Source organism: Thermobia domestica, chromosome 16, assembly GCF_964235325.1.
Source record: "Thermobia domestica chromosome 16, izTheDome1.hap1.1, whole genome shotgun sequence".
NCBI lineage: Eukaryota > Metazoa > Arthropoda > Insecta > Zygentoma > Lepismatidae > Thermobia > Thermobia domestica.
In genome coordinates, this window is record NC_137469.1 from 11,305,451 (window position 1) to 11,319,109 (window position 13,659).

Consider the following 13,659-nt stretch of genomic DNA (forward strand, 5'->3'; position numbering starts at 1 on the left):
TGTACGTTAAGCACACTGTCTGTCCGTTGGTAGTGGTGGCGGTTTTTTGGCGTTGAAGAAACAGAGTTACAGGCTGGGTTAACATCTTGCTCTCGTGTAGGATGTATTAGCGTGCCGTTGTTTGAACCAGCAAGAAAAAGCTTCACGGGGGCTCTGTTTCTCTTGTTCCCTGCAGTAGCACCACTAATCCCGCCCGCTGGTTCTGTGATTCACAAACATTATAAGCCGTTTATTATCTTCTGAGTCCACCTATCGTCTAGTCACTAGGTGTGTCAGTATGACATGTCCCATTCACATGTACTCCGATAATCCTGTCATCTCTTTAGGAGACAACTTGCACATCTTTTCTAACGTCCTTCCTATGACACTATTGAGCTTTCCACGAATGGCTTCCTTTATAATGTTAAGGCTTTGCTTTGTCGGCTATGGTGTATCTCATGTCATTTTCAATTTGCGACAGTTTCTGACTACGAAAAGACGCCAAATTCCATTATGTGACAATAAGCTTGATATCTCTCTCAAATTAGGCGGGACATCCCGAACTCTAAGAAGATTTTCAGTGTCCCGAACTACGTCTAAGAGGAATGCCTAATTAATCTAACACCTAGAAATATGCGACAGAAATTCTTAGTGACATTGGTAGATTTCGACGCCCGATTTGTAATTATGACTTTGGAGATATCGATGCGGATTTGTCCCTCAACTTTTCATGTTAGCAGCCAATGATGTTATTCTTTGACCGATGCAATGGTTCATAACTTCTGTTCAACCGACCGCTAACAAAGCAGAAGCTACGGCTTTCCTGTTTAGTGTATGTTTTGGGATTAAATTTGTATATCTTTCCATTATTTATAATAAACTGTTGCGTGTATAAATTTGGGTATGAGTAACCGACAATCTGCAGATATTGTATACGTGTGTCCCGCTTTAGACTTACCAAAAGGGCAGCCCGATTCGACACATAGACTTTTGAGTTGAGTTGATTTTGAGTTTAACGTACCGTTGAGCAGCGAGGCTATATGAGACGTGGACCTACTGATTAACGTAGAATCCGAACCACATGAACTCTCACACCAAAGGCGCGTACGTTAACGGATTAGCCACAAAGGAGCTCGGCATAGACTTAATTCTTCATATGTAGACTCAGGGCCATCGCGTGAGCGGGGCGGCCGGGGCAATTGCCCCGGGCGCCGCGGCCAGGGGTCGCCGGGACTACAAATCAACAAAATTCAAGGAATTCAGATTATGGTGGGAAATTATTTTTTAATAATGTGAATTCAGATAGTTTAATAATGATCAGGCAACGGCTAAGTAAAATTACTGGTAATGTACAACATCGTGTAGGATCACACAACTGGAACTCTCTCCAGCCCTCTGTGAGAAGAGTTTTTTATCTTGAAAAACTGACCGAGACCTGCTAGTACTTACTTCTTAACCGTATGACAGTTTGGTATAAACTGCAGGAACTTCAGTAGGATTCAGTAACATTTCTTTATTCCTATTCCGCCCAAGAAATGTTCATGTAATACCACAATAACTGCAATACTACAATTATCTGCTTAATTTGACACCACTTGATAATAACAGGTATTTCTGATACAACTTCGCACGTAGTTTCCAATCAATAACAGAATAAAATTTCTTTTCAGTCCTTCAATTCTGTACTAACCTCATACAAAAACTGTCTTTATTAATTATCAGGGAACTAGCTATACAGGGGACTTAAGAGTTTCTGCCTACTAAGATGTAAAAAGAAATCTTAATTACATTGAAATTTAGGCTATCCTGTATTGGTTCAAATTTAAAACAGTTTTTTTTTTTTTTTTTTTTTTAGAAATCTTTACAATGCAATTGTAAGGCATAATTTTTACAAAAAGTTTCGAGGGGTTCTGCCGGACCTCGTGTACTTGGGGGTGAGGTATTCCCAGACCCCCTTTCCCAGTGTCCCCGAATCGAAATTCTGACTACATCCTTGTCAACCATTACAATGTCAACAACACAAATCGTTGTCATATCCAACAAACATCTATTATTTTTTTAATAATCATTTTCCATTCACTTTAAAAAGATGATATAATACCAACTTCTTTTATCTTAATTCCATATTTAAATCTAGGAGTACAGAATGAACTCTGGTTGTTTTTCATAACACACTAGGGGGGGGGGATTCTCGCCCCGGGCGCCTGCAATCCATGCGACGGCCCTGTGTAGACTCTTCTCCCAATTATTGTAAAAAATATTCAATTACATTTTGCAGAATATTTTGTATGTATATTTTGTATTACCATATAAAATAATGAATGAATATTTGAAAAAAAATAATTTATTCTCAATATACGACACTGATGCAAATATCTACTGTAAATTTATGAATGCTCTTGTATAAAATATGCATTTAAAAGCTTTAATAGATTATAGGTACCGTAAGTAGAAGGAAATTATACTTACTTTGTTGCTGAAATTGTGCAAGATCTTTACCACTCGTTTCATTTCCCGTCCAGAAGATGTCAGATTAAAAATATAGTCGGAGTGTAACCAAGGCTTGGTTTGTCGATACTGCAGCAACTCCCCAAATCTATAGAAATAAATAAATAAAAATGTGTAATGCTTTGGTAATTGTCTGCTAATAAGGAAAGTACATAGCCCAAAATATCAGTATTAAAACTACTCAAGTTTCACACAGGTCAGTTTTCTCAGAATGACTTACACTTTAATGTGTTAATTCAACATGAAAGATTCCGTGTTGTGGTCAACACAGACCTGGTGATACCAATTAGACACAGACACGGTCTTAAACGGTGTGAAAATAACATCATGGCGGTGTTACAGAACTTGGTGAATGGACGAAGAAACGGGAAATACGTACAAAGATTTAAAACTGTATTATTCGTCAGTCGTCAGTAAAACCTTTAATTTGCTAAGGTCAATGGCTTAGCAAAGAAACAAGGTAACCAAAAAACTTCTTGCCGTTTTTAACGTCTCATTGATCAGAGAGGAAACGAAATGACACAGTCAAGCAATCCGAAGTTAATTTGACTATCGACCTTCAGTAATACAGGCACGTTGCGTACATACAGACGTTATAGTTCGTCCAATGTCGAAGAGAAATGGAGGTATCGAAGCAGCTTGTTGGTGTTTGTTATATGACTTTAAAGTGGGCTTGTCAGCTACCGCATCAAGTCTCTGCATATGCCAGGCAGTTGGGGAGAATGCCGTGAACGAACGCACCTCCAGGCATTGGTTTCAGAAATTCCGTTCGGGATATGTGAGCCTTTTGGATAAATCTCGCAGTGGACGACCGCATATGTTGGATGACGAAGCCCTGAAAACAGCCATCGAGAAGGATTGTGGTCTAACGTGTAATGAACTTGCAGAAAGATTGCTGTTTCCGCTGAAACAGTCAGACTGCACCTGTATGGAATAGGAAAGTCATACAAGTTAAGCAATGGGTACCCCACGCATCGTTGGTAACCAACAAGGAACAACAAATGACAGCCCTTTTTATCCTTGCTCACTCGGCACCTGAAATTGCCCATCTTTAATGACTTGCTCACTGGTGACGAAAAGTGGGACCTCTATGACAATCCCCACTGTACCAGGTGTTTGATGTCCCGACGTGACTTTGTTCCTTATCCCTCAAGACCATCTCTGCACCAACGAATGGGTATACTCTCTGTACGGTGGAATTGTCGTCAAGTAGTGCATTACAAGCTCCTTTCACCTGATTAGACCATCACTATTGACCTCTAATCTCAGCAGTTGTAAAGGGTGCACCATAAATTGCGGCAAAAGAAGCTGGCATTGGTGAATTGCAAGAGTGTGCTATTCCTGCACCACAATACCAAGCCACATATTGCAAAAAGGATCCTGGAGACCCTTCAGCAACTTGGCTGGGAGACACTGTACCATCTACCGAATCACCGGGTCTTACAAACAGATTACCACCAGCTTCATTCCCTCGACATACACCGGCGTGGAAGATCCTTCGCAAATGAGGAAGACCTGACGAACACACTAATGTAATTCTTTGCATCCACGACCGCAGAGTTTTATTACAAAGGTATTGTGCAGATGCAGAAACGTTTGCAAAAGGTGTTGGATGTTGATGAAAGATTACTTTGAAACCTAAAGGTACGTACCAGTGGCGTATTTAGGATTTTGTTTCGGGGGGGGGCTATGCACATTCTCCTGAGTGGGTGTATATGTACTGGTTCTATGTAGATATACAGTTATTACATATACTATATATAAATTTATCTATTTCGGGGGATTCTATTGAGTCCGATAGCCACCCCCTAAATACGCCACTGGTACGTACTATCCACTGTATTGCTCATTGTTCATCATTGCGCTAGAACGGGAAGAACTATATTTGATTACCTTGTATCACAGCCACTTATCAGATAGATAAACCTATACTAAAATTTTAAGCTTTCACATTTCCTGCCAAAGATATCATAAATATTTAAATTACTTATAAGTTTTTTTTTGTTTGTTTGTTTGTCTTTTTGACATTAGTTTTTACGCTGTATAAGATGTCTTTTTTTTTTGTTGTTGTTGTTGTTGTTAAGAATGTTGTTTGTCATTCTTTTTGTCAGTTTTAAAACTTGAGTTACTCATATCTGAACACATTTTGCTTAATTGAGTAAATGTAATTTTTAAAATATATACTAATTTCTTACCTAGATATTGCTGAAACGTATTCGCTTTCACAATTTTTTTGGGAGTTCACTTTTGTTCCCATGGACGACTCTGTAAAGAGAAGATATAACAGTTATTCCTAGGATTAAACGCCAGTAGCGAGGTAAGGCGGGTTTCGGGGGCTTTAAACTTCTTCCCCTTTATGTAAAACATTATGGAAAAACAGATACTTACTCTATTAAGGTGTACAGTAAAGCACCGATTATCCACGAATAATTATCTGAAAAATTTTTAATCCTGCTGCAATCGCGCTCAATAATTGTTCATAATTAGTCACTGCGGACTGACATTGCGCATGCAAATAAGCACTGTATATTCTAAAACATAAAACTAAATTGCATTGAAAAATCAAAATTACTGTACTGTATACTTTTTAAAAGTTTTATCATGTTTTTTGGTACAATAAAACATACGTAGCTTTTATGTTTTCGTGTTTGCACCTGATTTTTAGTCTTTCTTCGGGTTATCTGCGGTGCCCTTGCCACATAATTCCGCGAATAATCGGTGTTTTACTGTATTTACAAAAATCAAGCTTCTGATTTCATATTGTGCTTGAACCACGTTTGATGAAACTCTGCGCTTGTAACTGCTCTTACCACATTATATTTCAGGAGCGGTTGCTTGCTTTGGTTACATGGTTACGTAACCGCCTATTTTTAAGAAGTCCAGTTTACCAAAACTCCGTTATATATACACGCTCTGTCTATCCGAGTATCCGTCCGTCCGGAAGAAAAATCCCAAGAACTACTTATTTGATGAATCACCACCAAACATGATCGAGATATAGAGGTCAACAGTTATAATCGATTTAATTTATCGAGATGATAATGTTATTTAAACGTAAAGCGATAGAGATCAACCATTTTTCAGGTTTAGAGCAAATGAAGATAGATAGCGAGAACTAGGTAGTTTCTTGCAATCGATTAAGCGTCCCAAAAATACATTTCATCTCCATCATTAATCCTCTATTAAAACCGGAAGTGATACAAATCCACTACAATTTCCGGTTTCAATATTTATCTACGTAGAAAATGAAATGAAATATTTAGTTAACATCCCACGTTGATGCCCTTTACGTTAAAGGGGACAGATAATTAAGGCAAGTGAATGATGATGAAAGAATTGGTGGAATGAGAAAGTGGGAGGAGATGGGACTACCCAGAGAAAACCCATGGACACGTTCATTGTCCACCATAAACAAACCAAGGACCCCACGCACCAGAAATAAGCGTTCTACCAATGAGCCACCATGACCCCAAATTTGAATAGTATTAATATGTCAAAAAAAAACATACCATTAAAACATTAATACTATTCTTGATAAATGAAGTAAAAAACATTTTTTTTTTTGTGAATCTTTATAATTTTCCAAGCGACTTACCACAAATAACATCGAGTGTACAGCGTGTAACGTACGGGAAAATATTAAATGATTCCTTGCCCACTTCTTTCCTCAACATCTCCACAAGAATTTTGGCGTTTTCATTAAACACATCCACAAATTGTTCCACAATTCGAAAATGAAAAGCAGGCGTCAGTATTTTCCGGTGTGCATGCCATTTTGGACCTGTTAATGAAATAAAATAAAATGAATAGTTAGAATTAGGTTAAAAATATACCGGTATTGAATCTCACAGTTTGATGTGAGAAATACATGCCTGGGCCAGTAGCAAGAGAGAGTGGTAGTTGAAATATAAAATTTAGGAGATCAGACCGTGTCTTTAGAAATTCCTATTTGGTTTGTCGTAAAGTGGTCGTAAAGTGGGTCCCCCTTGAACGGCGGGGAGCTTCTCTGGGGGAGAGGCAGTTACCTCAGTAGTAGTCCCCCCGTTATGGCTAGCCGAGTCAGCAAAAATTTTTGTGACGTCATAGGTCAAAGGTCAATGACCTCGGCCAGGGGTCAATGACCTAGGGGTACCTAGGACCACCCCCTCTAAATTTTGGCAGGGGAACCATGGCCCACCCCTAAATTTTGGCAGGGGTACATAGGACCACCCCCCCTTAAATTTTGGAAATTGCCAAATCTAAAAATTTGGTGTGGTAGCCTAGGACCATAGTATGTACCTCTATCAATATTGGGTGTCTATGTCGTTCCCTTTCATGGGTAAAAAAATTGCCAAAAATTCAAATTTCGGGGGTTTTTGACCTTATTTATCCCCTTTGATGAGGTATTATTACCCTATATAGTTATATGGGCGTATACAGGGGTTCATTACCTTTCATAACATATGGGTATATTAATGCACCCCTTGAAAAATTTGGGAGGGGTACCTTGGCCCACCCCTTAAATTTTGGAAATTGACCAATTTAAACATTTGGTATTATAGTACCGGACCCTAACATGTATTATGATAAATTTGGGTGGTCCACCTCGTTTCCTTCTAGGGGTATAAAATTGCCAAAATATAAACGTAAGCAATACGTTATACCACGTGTTTGGTTTTGGTCGATTTTATCCCCTTTGATGAGGTGTTATTATCCTATATAGTTATATGGGCGTATACAGGGGGTCCATTCCCTTTCATAAGACATGGGTATATTAATGCACCCTTTAAAAATTTGGGAGGGGTACCTTGGCCCACCACCTAAATTTTGGAAATTGCCCAATTTAAACATTGGGTATTATAGTACAGGACCCTAATATGTATCATGATAAATTTGGGTGGTCCACCTCGTCCCCTTTTAGGGGTACAAAATTGCCAAAAATGGTTTTTGGTCGATTTTACCCCCTTTGATGAGGTGTTATTACCTTATATAGTTATATGGTCATGTATAGGGGTACATTCCCTTTCATAAGACATGGGTATATTAATGCACCCCTTGAAAAATTTGGGAGGGGTACCTTGGCCCACCCCTTAAATTTTGGAAATTGACCAATTTAAACATTGGGTATTACAGTATAGGACCCTAATATGTATTATGATAAATTTGGATGGTCCACCTCGTTCCCTTTTAGGGGTATAAAATTGTCAAAAATATAAACGTAAGCAATACGTTGTACCACGTGTTTGTTCTTTTGGCCCATTTATCCCCTTGGATGAGGTCCTACTACATTATATAGTTATATGGTTATGTATAGGGGTCTATTTCCTATCATAAGACATGGGTATATTGGTGCACCCCTTGAAAAATTTGGGAGGGGTACCTTGGCCCACCCCTTCATTTTTAGAAATTGCCCATTTTACACATTTGGTATAATAGTATAGGACCCTAATATATATTACTATAAATTTGGGTGGTCCACCTCGTTCCCTTTTAGGGGTACAAAATTGCCAAAATATAAACGTAAGCAATACGTTGTACCACGTGTTTCGTTTTTTACCTAATTTATTCCATTGGATGAAGTCCTATTACCTTATATCGTTATATGGTCACGTATGGGGATTCATTTCCTATCATAAGACATAGGTACATTTGTGCACCCCGTTTAAATTTTTGGGAGGGGTACTTTGGCCCACCCCTTTAATTTTGGAAATTGCCCCTTTTACATGTTTGGTATTATAGTATAGGACCCTAATATAGATTAGTATAAATTTGGATGATTCACCTCGTTTCCTTTCATGGGTACGAAATTGCCAAATTTTAGTACAACCACGTGTTTGGTTTTGGCTCAATTTATCCCCTTGGATGAGGTCCTATTACCTTATATGGTTATATGGCCATGTATGTATTGGTCCATTTCCTATTATAAGACATGTGTACATTGATGCACCCCAGGGAGAGGATTCGGTATCATAGTACATGACCTCAACATGTATCATGATAAATTTGGATGGTCCATCTTGTTCCCTTTCATGGGTAAAAAATTGCTAAAATATAAACATAAGCAATATGTTGTACCATGTGTTTGGTTTCTGGCCCAATTTTTCCCCTTTGATGATGTTCTATTACGTTATATGGTTATATGGACATGTATATGGGTTCATTTCCTATCATAAGACATGGGTACATTGACGCATACTTTAAAAATTTGGGAGGGGTATCTTGGCTCATCCACTCGGTTTTAGAAATTGTTTAATATAAGCATTTGGTATCATAGTACAGGACTTCAATATGTACCACTATAAATTTGGATGGTCCACATCGTTCCCTTTCATGGGTAAAGAACTACCAAAAATCAAATTTTGGAGGTTATTGACCCCGTCTGATAAGGATTTAACACGTTATATGGGTATGTACAGAGGTTTATTACCTTCATATGTTTATGTTCCCTTTTAAATTTGGGAATTATCAAATAACAAAATTCGGTAAACGTTTTCTAGGACCCATTGGTGTTCCTCTTATGGCCAAATATTCAAAATTTAAAGGTTATTGACCGGCTTTATTATTGAATAAGTACAGGATTTATTACTTTTTTCATAAGACACAGGTGTGTTTGTGTACCAATCTTAAATTTTGGGAGGGGGTACATTTCTTATTGTCATATCAATAATTGGTAATTGTTCTTAGAATTGGGTGGTATCTCTTTCTTTGGGTAAATCATTGTCAAATATGAGTATGATCACGTGATCAGTTATTGACCTATGATGGGATTAGGAGCCCAGGACATTGGTACATTTAAACTTTATAGGATAATTTGAGAATGCATCATTGGTATTGATTATTACAGCCAAATATAAACGTAAGCAATACGATGTACCACGTGATTGACCTTGATGAGGTAGTGTACAGGGATACATAGCTAACCTTATTGAATCTTATGACTCATAGTCTTAAGGAAATACAGGCTACAACACTGGCAAAGTTATTGTTGATGCAATTTGATTGGTGGATCACTATCTTTCGTGCAATCTGATTGGCTGATCACTATCTTTCGTGCAATCTGATTGGTTGCTGATGTTCAAATCTTTGCTGCATTCAGTTTTTAAGTTTTGTTTAACATTTAAAAATCTTGGTTTCGTTCAACATTTTGCACTCACTGATAAATATGATCAAAACCGTTTATTTGTTAATCGAATAGTTAAAAACCGGATAAAGTTTGACGGTTAACCGTGAAACGTAAAAATTTTTTAGTTTGAAATTTTTTTTTGCTTGAAACATTTTGTTTGAAAATTCTTGCTTTCAAATTTTTGTTTGAATTTTTTGTTTCAGAATTTTGTTTGAAATTTTTTTTTGACAACTTTTGTTTCAAAATTTTTTGCTTAAACATTTTTCGTTTGAAATTTTTTAAAATTTTTTCGTTTCAAAATTTTGTTTAAAATTTTTGTTTGAAATTTTTTTGTTTTAAATTTTTTGTTTCAAAATTTTGTTTGAAATTTTTTTCGTTTCAAAATTTTGTTTGAAATTTATCGTTTGAAATTTTTTGTTTGAATTTTTTTCGTTTCAAAATTTTGTTTCAAAGATTTTTGTTCGAAATTTTTGTTTCAAAGTTTGGTTTGACATTTTTAAAAGTTTGTGCACTTATTAGTAAAGAACCGGAACTGTTTAGAACTAAAACCTCTAGCAACATTGTGGTGCAATAGTACACGTCAGAATATGGGGTTGTACTTGAAATGAAAAAAAACACAATTCATTCAAATGGATCATTTTATTACACTCCACATACATCCATACTAGATAGTGGTTCTGGATATTGTCGATACAATGTATTTTGAACTTCTTGCACTAGTTTGTCTTTAGCGTATAATTTTAATTCCAGTTGAAGTCTTTTAAGGTCTATTGCAATATCAAATGGTGGAAACTCAATGTCCATTTGATCACAAATAAACTGTTTATCAATACAGGTATGCACCCACGAACGATGTTGACAACCATCACAATATCTAGATACATGTTGTACAATATGCATAAATAGTACTTTTTCAGGAATATACTTGTTTTGTTACACACTTCCACTGCATGTTTAACACACTGAAATACGCTGATGAATTTGTTCCATTCTGTTTGCGTTAGATACACCATGTTGCGAGGGACATGAAATGTACTCTTTTTACGTAACAGCACCATCTTCTCTTCGAGGACTGTACGCAGCACCACTTCATGATTTGAGCCTAATGATTTGACTATGGTCACATTTAGCTCATCATGAAAATAATCGTTCATTTGGTCGATTCGTCCCATTCTTCACAGGTCAGTTGTACACCAAATTGTTCTGCTTTGCCCAATCGAATCACTGGGTCAAATGTTCTAGCACTGATACCAATCATCACATGTTTTGTTTGAAATATATTTATTGGATAATAGCTTGCGAAGATGAATTCTTTATCGTTAGAAGTACACATCTTTCCTCCTGAAAAGCACTTGCTCAAATGATTTCACTGTATTGGTTGATTTATAGAACTACGACTGACGTCATGTGCTGACGCTTGAATTCATGGTTTCATCACAGTTACTGACGTCATGCTGACCAACCAAATTCATACAACTATGTCTGGTGTGCTGACGTTTGAATCACAATTGCTGACGAATCTGGCTGTGTACTAAATTCAAGTTGATGACTTCGACCCAAGAATCCTTTGTAACATAAAGATACAGATCCAGTATTTAAGAAACGCAGCACTTCTTCTTGTTTTGATGCTTCCATGGGAAAATATCTTGCTGGTAAAATTATATTCTTATCATTTTCAAGCTTCACTACGATTCTTAATCCAAACTTTGTAGGGATCATTTGGCTAGCTAAGATTCTATAAGGTACATTCTGTTGTAAATCAGTAATCTTGGTAAATGATTTCATCACATCACGTGTGTTTAGAAACTGCAGACAAGTAGCCATGATGACGTTATCATGAATACTAACGCGAACGATACTTATATATGATGCAAAACTGATGACGTTGCATTATCATGTTCTGACGTGCACCATAATGTTGCCAGATGTTTTTGTTCTAAACAGTTCCGGTTCTTTACTAATGAGTGCACAAACTTAAAAGATGTCAAACCAAAATTTTCCAAACAATAATTTCAAACAAAAAAGTTTACAAACAAATATTTCGAACAAAATCTTTGAAACAAAATTTTGAAAAAAATTTTTGAAACGGAAAAACTTGGAAACGAAAAATTCAAACAAAAAATTTCAACAAAAAATTTTAAACAAAAAAATTCAAACAAAATTTTGAAACAAAAAATTTCAAACAAAAAATTTGGAAACGAAAAATTTCAAACAAAAATTTTAAACAAAATTTTGATACAAAAATTTTTTTAAATTTCAAACGAAAAATTTTTAAACAAAAAATTTTGAAACAAAAGTTGTCAAAGAAATTTCAAACAAAATTCTGAAACAAAAAAATTCAAACAAAAATTTGAAAGCAAGAATTTTCAAGCAAAGTTTCAAACAAAAAATTCAAACTAAAAATTTTACGTTTCACGGTTAACCGTCAAACTTTATCCGGTTTTTTAACTATTCGATTAACAAATAAACGGTTTTCAAAAAAATTCAAACAAATTTGAAACAAGAGTTTTCAAACAAAAACTTTCAAACAAAAAAATTTTACGTTTCACGGTTAACCGTCAAACTTTATCCGGTTTTTAACTATTCGATTAACAAATAAACGGTTTTGATCATATTTATCAGTGAGTGCAAAATGTTGAACGAAACCAAGATTTTTAAATGTTAAACAAAACTTAAAAACTGAATGCAGCAAAGATTTGAACATCAGCAACCAATCAGATTGCACGAAAGATAGTGATCAGCCAATCAGATTGCACGAAAGATAGTGATCCACCAATCAAATTGCATCAACAATAACTTTGCCAGTGTTGTAGCCTGTATTTCCTTAAGACTATGAGTCATAAGATTCAATAAGGTTAGCTATGTATCCCTGTACACTACCTCATCAAGGTCAATCACGTGGTACATCGTATTGCTTACGTTTATATTTGGCTGTAATAATCAATACCAATGATGCATTCTCAAATTATCCTATAAAGTTTAAATGTACCAATGTCCTGGGCTCCTAATCCCATCATAGGTCAATAACTGATCACGTGATCATACTCATATTTGACAATGATTTACCCAAAGAAAGAGATACCACCCAATTCTAAGAACAATTACCAATTATTGATATGACAATAAGAAATGTACCCCCTCCCAAAATTTAAGATTGGTACACAAACACACCTGTGTCTTATGAAAAAAGTAATAAATCCTGTACTTATTCAATAATAAAGCCGGTCAATAACCTTTAAATTTTGAATATTTGGCCATAAGAGGAACACCAATGGGTCCTAGAAAACGTTTACCGAATTTTGTTATTTGATAATTCCCAAATTTAAAAGGGAACATAAACATATGAAGGTAATAAACCTCTGTACATACCCATATAACGTGTTAAATCCTTATCAGACGGGGTCAATAACCTCCAAAATTTGATTTTTGGTAGTTCTTTACCCATGAAAGGGAACGATGTGGACCATCCAAATTTATAGTGGTACATATTGAAGTCCTGTACTATGATACCAAATGCTTATATTAAACAATTTCTAAAACCGAGTGGATGAGCCAAGATACCCCTCCCAAATTTTTAAAGTATGCGTCAATGTACCCATGTCTTATGATAGGAAATGAACCCATATACATGTCCATATAACCATATAACGTAATAGAACATCATCAAAGGGGAAAAATTGGGCCAGAAACCAAACACATGGTACAACATATTGCTTATGTTTATATTTTAGCAATTTTTTACCCATGAAAGGGAACAGGATGGACCATCCAAATTTATCATGATACATGTTGAGGTCATGTACTATGATACCGAATCCTCTCCCTGGGGTGCATCAATGTACACATGTCTTATAATAGGAAATGGACCAATACATACATGGCCATATAACCATATAAGGTAATAGGACCTCATCCAAGGGGATAAATTGAGCCAAAACCAAACACGTGGTTGTACTAAAATTTGGCAATTTCGTACCCATGAAAGGAAACGAGGTGAATCATCCAAATTTATACTAATCTATATTAGGGTCCTATACTATAATACCAAACATGTAAAAGGGGCAATTTCC

The 13,659-nt window shown here is 36.1% G+C and overlaps 1 pseudogene; it reads right to left on the reverse strand.

The window, feature by feature from the left end:
• The window catches only part of LOC145672416 (cytochrome P450 4C1-like), a 54,974-nt pseudogene that overhangs the window by 24,334 nt on the left and 16,981 nt on the right, over window positions 1–13,659 (reverse strand).